A 7,366-nucleotide genomic window follows, 5' to 3' on the forward strand; every position below is an offset into this window, starting at 1 on the left:
TGTAGTAGGAATATATGTTTGTTGAGTAGAAAGATTGGGGGTTAGGGTTAGTTAGTGATTAGGGTTAACTTTGCTTAGTGTGTTAATTAGTGATTAGTGATACTTTTGTGGTCATCACCAATAATTTAGTGTTGATATGATTTGGATATAATAAGATGTATTTGGATAAACACCAATTCTCATTGAGGTCTTAAATGCATTCATGTAATTTTTAGATGGAGAGACTTGTTAATGTTCATTACATTGACAAGGAGGCATTCTTGAGTAACAATGCCGACACGGGTGAGGAACCATTGGTTTTTGATAGAAGCCCTAGCTATGAGGATGTTGTTGCAAAAGTGAGACAAGTCTTGAAGTGGATGGACACCAATGTTGATGTTAAGTTAATAGGAAGGTATGATGTTGGAGTTGGAGCCAAATCTCGCTTGAAAAGTATGCCTATCACCTCGTATTTGCATTGGGATGTATACAAGGAAAAAGTATCCCAATCGGAAGACAAGTCACTTGAATTGTTTGCCACCACTGAATCTCCTCGGTTTACCTTTGATTTGAACCGGCATGTCTCTTCCCCAATGGATGACATGAGCGAGAGGACAATGGTGCCACTTGTTGAGCATAGGGTTGTGGTTGATGCCCCCAATGTTTATCCCCCACCATGTCCCCGTGTACCAACTATCAAAGCAAATGAGGTTGAGTTGTATGCCCCCAATGCTTCTAGCCAACCACCAACTAGCCAAGCAAATGAGGTTGAGTTGTATGCCCCCAATGCTTCTAGCCAACCACCAACTAGCCAAGCAAATGAAGTTGAGGTGATTGCTAGTGACGGAGTAATTCAAGAGGATGAAGATGCTTATGATGACGACGAAGAGCAAGAGGAAGGGTTTCATGGCAATGATGTTGGTGACTTGGATGTGTACATAGCGCAAAAGGACATGGATCGTGACTTGCCTTTTAGGCGTCAATATGCGTATGACTCGGATGACGAGGGTCCAGTTGAACAGTTGGACGAGGATGGATTCACAAAGGAGGAGAACCAAATCCACTTTGAGCTGACGGGCTTACAAAAAAGAACTCACTTATTTAAAGATCTCGGCCTTGCACATAAAGCTGTTGTTGACGGTGGAATGAGAATGACGGCGATTGAGCCAACACCATGCCCGGATCCAGGAGAACCAAGGGTGGAGAATGAGGACGAGAATGCTTATTTGAAGAAAGGATTAAAGTTTCTGAGCTTGCCTATGCTGAAGTTTTGGTTGGCTGACTATGCCATTCGAAACCATAGGCCAATTTATGTTGAGCACTCCGACATGAAATTGAGTTACACCATGGTGTGTGAGCAAAAGGAATGCACATGGAAGGTTCATGCAAGAAAGCTTAAAGAAACCGAAGAATGGGTGTTAATAAGTTGTGATACCACTCATAGATGCAAACCGCCATCGAAACGACTTAGAAAGACACACCGTCAACTCACATCTGAGTATCTTGGATACAAATGGATGAAAGACATAGCCTTTGATCCCACTGTGAAAGTGAGGTTTCTCATGCGGACGGTGAAAAAACAATTTGGTTATGAAGTCAAGTATGGGAAGGCATGGAAGGCAAAGGCAAATGCTATTAGGATGTTGTACGGTGGTTATGAAGAAGCATACAACCAGCTCCCAAGGTTGTTGGCCGCCATTGCACATAGGAACCCGGGCATGTTTCATGTGGTCGAGGATCACGAGGGAGTGTTCCACCGTGCCTTCTGGAGTTATGGACAATGTGTGGAGGCGTTTCAGCATTGTCGTCCGGTCTTGTCTATAGATGGCACGTTCTTGACCGGTAGATATAAGGGCACACTAATGGTAGCAATGGCGCACTCATCAAACGACAACGTGTTGCCATGTGCATTTGCTTTGGTGCCTTCCGAGCACCAAGACAACTGGGAGTGGTTCATGGGTCATGTTAGGCACAACGTGATTGGGGCTAGGGAGGTATGCATCATATCGGATCGACATCATGGCATACTCAAGGCAATGGACATTGTTATTCCAGGATTTCCAAAGCTTCAGCACAGATGGTGCATGAGGCATTTCGTGGCCAACTTTTACCGGGCATGTAAGAGCAAGGAGCTCAGCAAAGACCTTACCCATGTATATGTGGCCTTCACCACCCAAGGTTTCGATGCTCGGTACAACAAACTCTTTGCAGCGGTGAACGAAGGGGGAAAAGACTTCTTAACTAGGAATTTAAGTGAGAAGCACAAGTGGGCACGCGCTCATGACGATGGTGGTTGGCGATATGGCGACATGACGAGCAATCTCGTAGAATATTTCAACAATGTGTTGAAGGGTGCTCGTGCTTTGCCGGTGACTGCAATAGTGGAGTACACCTTCTTCAAGCTTAATGAGTACTTTCAGAGGCATTCTGAAGAGACTGCAAAATGGATAGGTGAAAAAAAGGATTATCCGGAAAAGGTTGATGAATGGTTGCAGTTACAAGCAAGCAAGTCTTCACGACAACAAGTTATCGTATTCGATAGACTTGAAATGATCTATCAAATTGATGAGCCAGGTGGCACAACACGAGATGGTAGACAATATGGTGGTGCTGCATTCGAGGTGAAACTGAAGACTCGATGGTGCCAGTGCGAGAGGCCTAGTAAGTATCATTGGCCATGCTCGCATTTGATAACGGCGGCGAAGGCGAGAAACATACATGTTAATGATGGAAAAACCATGAGGATGCAAGAGTTCCATGTGGAAGCTACTAGGTTGACATGGGCGCCAAGATTTCAACCTTTCTTGGACCAATCACAGTGGCCTGAGTACCATGGCCCTCATATTAGGCCAGACCCTCTTCTGAAGGTGGAGACGAAGGGTAGAAGGAGAACTAAGAGGTTCAGGGGTGATATGGATGACCTGGCTGGATACACTGGCATGAAACAATTTGGTAGCGGTCATTTCATGGAGGCTCCTGACATTATCAACTGTGGGGTGTGCGGTGAAGGGGGACACAATGAGCGTACATGCAAAAAAAAGAAAACCAAAAAAAGAAAAACAAGTCGTGGAGGCGGCACCGATGGTGAAAGAGGTGGAAGAGGTGACGGTGGTGGTGGTCGAGGAAGAACGAGTGTCAGAGGTGGTAGTGGTGGTCGTAGAGGGAGCACAAGTGCTAGAGGTGCTAGTGTTCGTAGAGGGAGCACAAGTGCTAGAGGTGGTGGTCGAGCTAGCACAAGTGCTAGAGGTGGTGGTCGAGCAGGCACAAGTGCTAGAGGTGGTCGTGGTTGAAGAGGAAGCACAAGTGCTAGAGGTGGTCGTAGAGGAATGGTTGATAATGGATCGGCCTTCGGTTATTTGTTTAATCCAGATGGTTGATCTAATAATAATGGTATATTATTTGTTCATACAATCCTAGCATTTATGCATTTGCTCTCTTAATGTCTTGTGCTAACAATTGTTCTTTTTGTAGGCATGGCTTCATCCGGTTCCAGGACGAGGCCACCGTGCGCGGACCAAGAGGACATGCCGAAGACGTGGTTGGAGGCTAGTTTGGACAAGAAGAAGGAGAAGGATGTGCCCACACCACCATGTTGGTGTGGTGATGTTTGCAAGCTGAAGGTGTCCACTGACCGCAACAAGTCATGGACAGAAGGTAGAAGGTTTTTCGTGTGTCCCAACTATGCACATGATCGTCGAAGGCCAACTAACGCATATGACATACCACCGGTATGTTAGGTGTACATATAAAAAACATCAACAAGTTGTCACTCATATGTCTAACAAAATCATGGTTTATATGTAGTCCCCTCCTCCACTTTGCAAGTACTTCACTTGGATAGATCACGAGGTACCAAAAGATATCCAAGAGGACCAACGTGCAGATTGGTTACGGAGGCAGCGCCTATTCGAGGAGTCCTATGCACGGGGATTGGAGCGGGAGCGTCGTGAGAAGGAGGCTCGTGAGCGCAAGAAGCGTGAGCAAGAGAGGGCACGCAAAGAGAAGGCGGCTCGTCAAGAAGAGAGGGCAAGCAAACTTGCAAGGGCTCGCGATGCACGAGAGGAGGACGAGGCACGTGACAAGAAGGGAAAGTGGCCCCGGACTACTCAGTAGACAAATGGAAAGGCACCGGCGTCGATGATGAACTGTCGAGACTTTGTTTAATGTATGAACTTATTATTCGAGACCTTGTGTGGTCATGAACTATTTCTGTCATTCGAGACTATTTGAGATTATGTGCAAACTATGTTCGTCATTCGAGACTAGTTGATATGCTTTGTTCATATTTTTGGTTGAGAGTAGCATGCTTTGTTCATATTTAACAATGTTTGCTAGTTGTTGCTAAGCAAAAACTTTAACAAGCTGTGTGCAAAAACACCAGGCCCACACCCAGACGCCAGGGTCCCTGGCGTCTGCCTCCCAGATCCAGACGCCAGGGTCCCTGGCGTCTGGCTTGCTTTGCTCACGCAGGTGACCAGACAGGCCGTCTGGTGTGTCTGATGGACACCCAGACGCCAGGGTCCCTGGCGTCTGGCTTGCTTTGCTCACGCAGGTGACCAGACAGGCTGTCTGGTGTGTCTGATGGACACCCAGACGCCAGGGTCCCTGGCGTCTGCCTCCCACACCCAGACGCCAGGGTCCCTGGCGTCTGGCTTGCTTTGCTCACGCAGGTGACCAGACAGGCCGTCCGGTGTGTCTGATGGACACCCAGACGCCAAGGTCACTGGCATCTGCCTCCCAGATCCAGACGCCAGGGTCCCTGGCGTCTGGCTTGCTTTGCTCGCGCAGGTGACCAGACAGGCCGTCTGGGGTGTCTGATGGACACCCAGACGCCAAGGTCACTGGCGTCTGGTGTCCAGAAAGCATTCTTGTCTAATGGATAAGATTCGAGTGGATAAGATTTTGGGCCCACCTCTACCCCTCTCATCCATTCATCTCCACCTCTACCCCTCTCATTTCACTCATATCCACCCACTCTCACCTCTAGCCCTGCCAACGTCACTCCCTCGTCCAGCACCCTAACCCCCCCCCCCTCAGATCTCTCACAAATCGGTACGGTTTCACCGTTGGATCTTCAGGATTTCGAGACTAGAAGGTAAATCAACTCCACCCCCATTTTTTGGTTGGTTTAATTTATCATACTTTTGTGAAAACCCTAGTTTATTTTCCTCGTGGTTTAATGTATCATAGGTTAGCTACTAAGAGATTTGTGTGCTGTAGATGGCTAACGAAACTCAGTGGGTGCTTAGCCCTGTTGTTCATGTGCATGGCTTGTCTCCATGTATTGTGCAAGTTAGTCAAGTGGACCTCACTTTCGATTGGTTGAAGACTAAATTCATGTTGAAGCAAGGGTTGAAGGAAGAGGATTTTGTGTACTACGTCAGCAGGAGGAAGTCAGATGGCCCCGGGGAAAGAAAATTGGTTGACATAACTGATGATGACAAGATTCAAGAAATGCTGGAAGAATGGAAATGGAAAAGGGTTGTTGACTTGCATTGCTACAGGAAACCGAGTTATATGTGATGTTCATGTCGTTTCAACCATCGTGGTCATGAACTACTTATGTCATTCGAGACTATTTGTGTAATTTGAACTATGTTTGTAATTTGCATTGTATCGTAGACCATCGTGGTCATGAACTAAGTTTGTAATTTGAACTATGTTTGTCATTTGTCAACTATAGTGTTATGAAAAGACTATGCAATGCTTATGTATGTATGTTATTCGAAACTACAAGTGAAAAGACAAAACTACAAGTGAAAAAGAAAGTATTGTCTGCACCAGGACCAGACGCCAAGGACCCTGGCGTTTGGTCCCCTAACATACATCCAGACGCCAAGGACCCTGGCGTCTGGTCCCCTGACATACAGCCAGACGCCAAGGATCCTGGCGTCTGGCTCCCTGTGCATATAAATGACTAAATACAGATTTCATCATTCATGTCAAACATTCATATAAACATTCATTTAAATGACTAAATCACAGGAAACAACAATTACCATAAATCACATCATTCATTCATGTCAAACATTCATAGCAACTTCACGAATCCGGTACAACTTAATTCGAACGGCAACAAGTTCATGGAAAGAAACGACAACAAGTTCATGGAAAGAGACTACACCAGGTTCGTCGAAACAAACTAGAACAAGCTCATTGAAACAAACTACAACAAGCTCACTTCTTCCTTCCTCTCTTCACTATATCTGCAAGTGTATGCTCCTCCTCTTCGCTAGCCTCATGCTCCTCCTCTTCGCTAGCCTCCTCCGCCTCTGCATCAATGTTGGACTTATATCTTTGCATTCCCGCAGGCATAAATTGATGAGGATACTCCGGACTATGGAATTGAGTGTTCCATGTCTTCTTTCTACCTTTCTTGCCCGGTGTCTTAGCTATGGCTTTGCCTTTTCTAGAGCGGGCATTGCCTTGTGTCGGTTGTGTAACCTGTGATGGTTGTGGAGCATCAACATCATACTCATGATCCTCTTGATGTGTTGCATCATACTCATGCTCATCATGATGTGTTGGCTCCTCTTGATGTGCTGGCTCCTCTTCATTGACCTCCTCCTCTATGTCCTCTTCGTTCTGGACATAACGCCGTTTATTAGCTCTGGCGGCGCGGCTACCTGGTGCATACACGTCACTGGACTTAGCATCATGGCAAGAAAGCATAGCTGCCATCTTATGGAACCGCTTCTTGAACTTCTGCGACAACACAAAAGATGCTATGATATGAGATCCAAATAACTAATCCGCGAAAAAAACTTTTATAATATATTGCGACTAACCTCCATCGTGCTCCTAAGAGTCCTCTCAGATAATGCACCACCAGGTGGATGACTCAGTGCAACATTGGCATCGTTGACGCACAGAAGCAACTCTCTGCCCTGCAATTCATGAACACACCAAACTTATGTATTTGAAAGAAGACAACATGATGCAAGTATGTTAGAATAGGTCAAACAGACTACCATTTCGTCATGCATCGGTGCGTAGTCAACATGAGCCCCTCTGGTGTCTCTCACAGCCGTGTTGAAGGTATGATAACCTTCTGCAGTCTCCGGGTCTTCAGACACCAACTCCGACCACTCCTCGTGAGTCCAACCTGGCTTCAGCTTTAACCGGTAACGATCCGCATACCACACTTGATACTTCTGATATGCTGACTGATTCTGAGGTCTATTCTCTGATTGCACTAACGTGTCTCTTTGATTCCAAATTTCTATCCACGCACGGTGTTTGTTTGCCCAATCCGATATATCCTGATTGTTCCTTCGATCGAACCTACAAATGATGCACGGGACAAAGCATTAGCAAACACTGACTTATTCAATGCTCTACTACATACTCAAGGCATGCTTGCTTACCGATGCAGAGATAGCATTTC

General features: G+C 46.2%; 1 long non-coding RNA gene across 1 annotated transcript; it reads right to left on the reverse strand.

Annotated features, from left to right (window-relative positions):
- Positions 1–6,639: 6,639 nt before the first annotated feature.
- LOC119271246 lies at positions 6,640–7,136 on the reverse strand. Its single transcript, XR_005134457.1, has 3 exons — positions 6,951–7,136; positions 6,768–6,866; positions 6,640–6,684 (listed from the first exon to the last, which is right to left on the reverse strand). It is a non-coding gene; the product is annotated as an uncharacterized LOC119271246 (long non-coding RNA).
- Positions 7,137–7,366: the final 230 nt, after the last annotated feature.

Source organism: Triticum dicoccoides, chromosome 3A (assembly GCF_002162155.2).
Source record: "Triticum dicoccoides isolate Atlit2015 ecotype Zavitan chromosome 3A, WEW_v2.0, whole genome shotgun sequence".
Lineage (NCBI taxonomy): Eukaryota > Viridiplantae > Streptophyta > Magnoliopsida > Poales > Poaceae > Triticum > Triticum dicoccoides.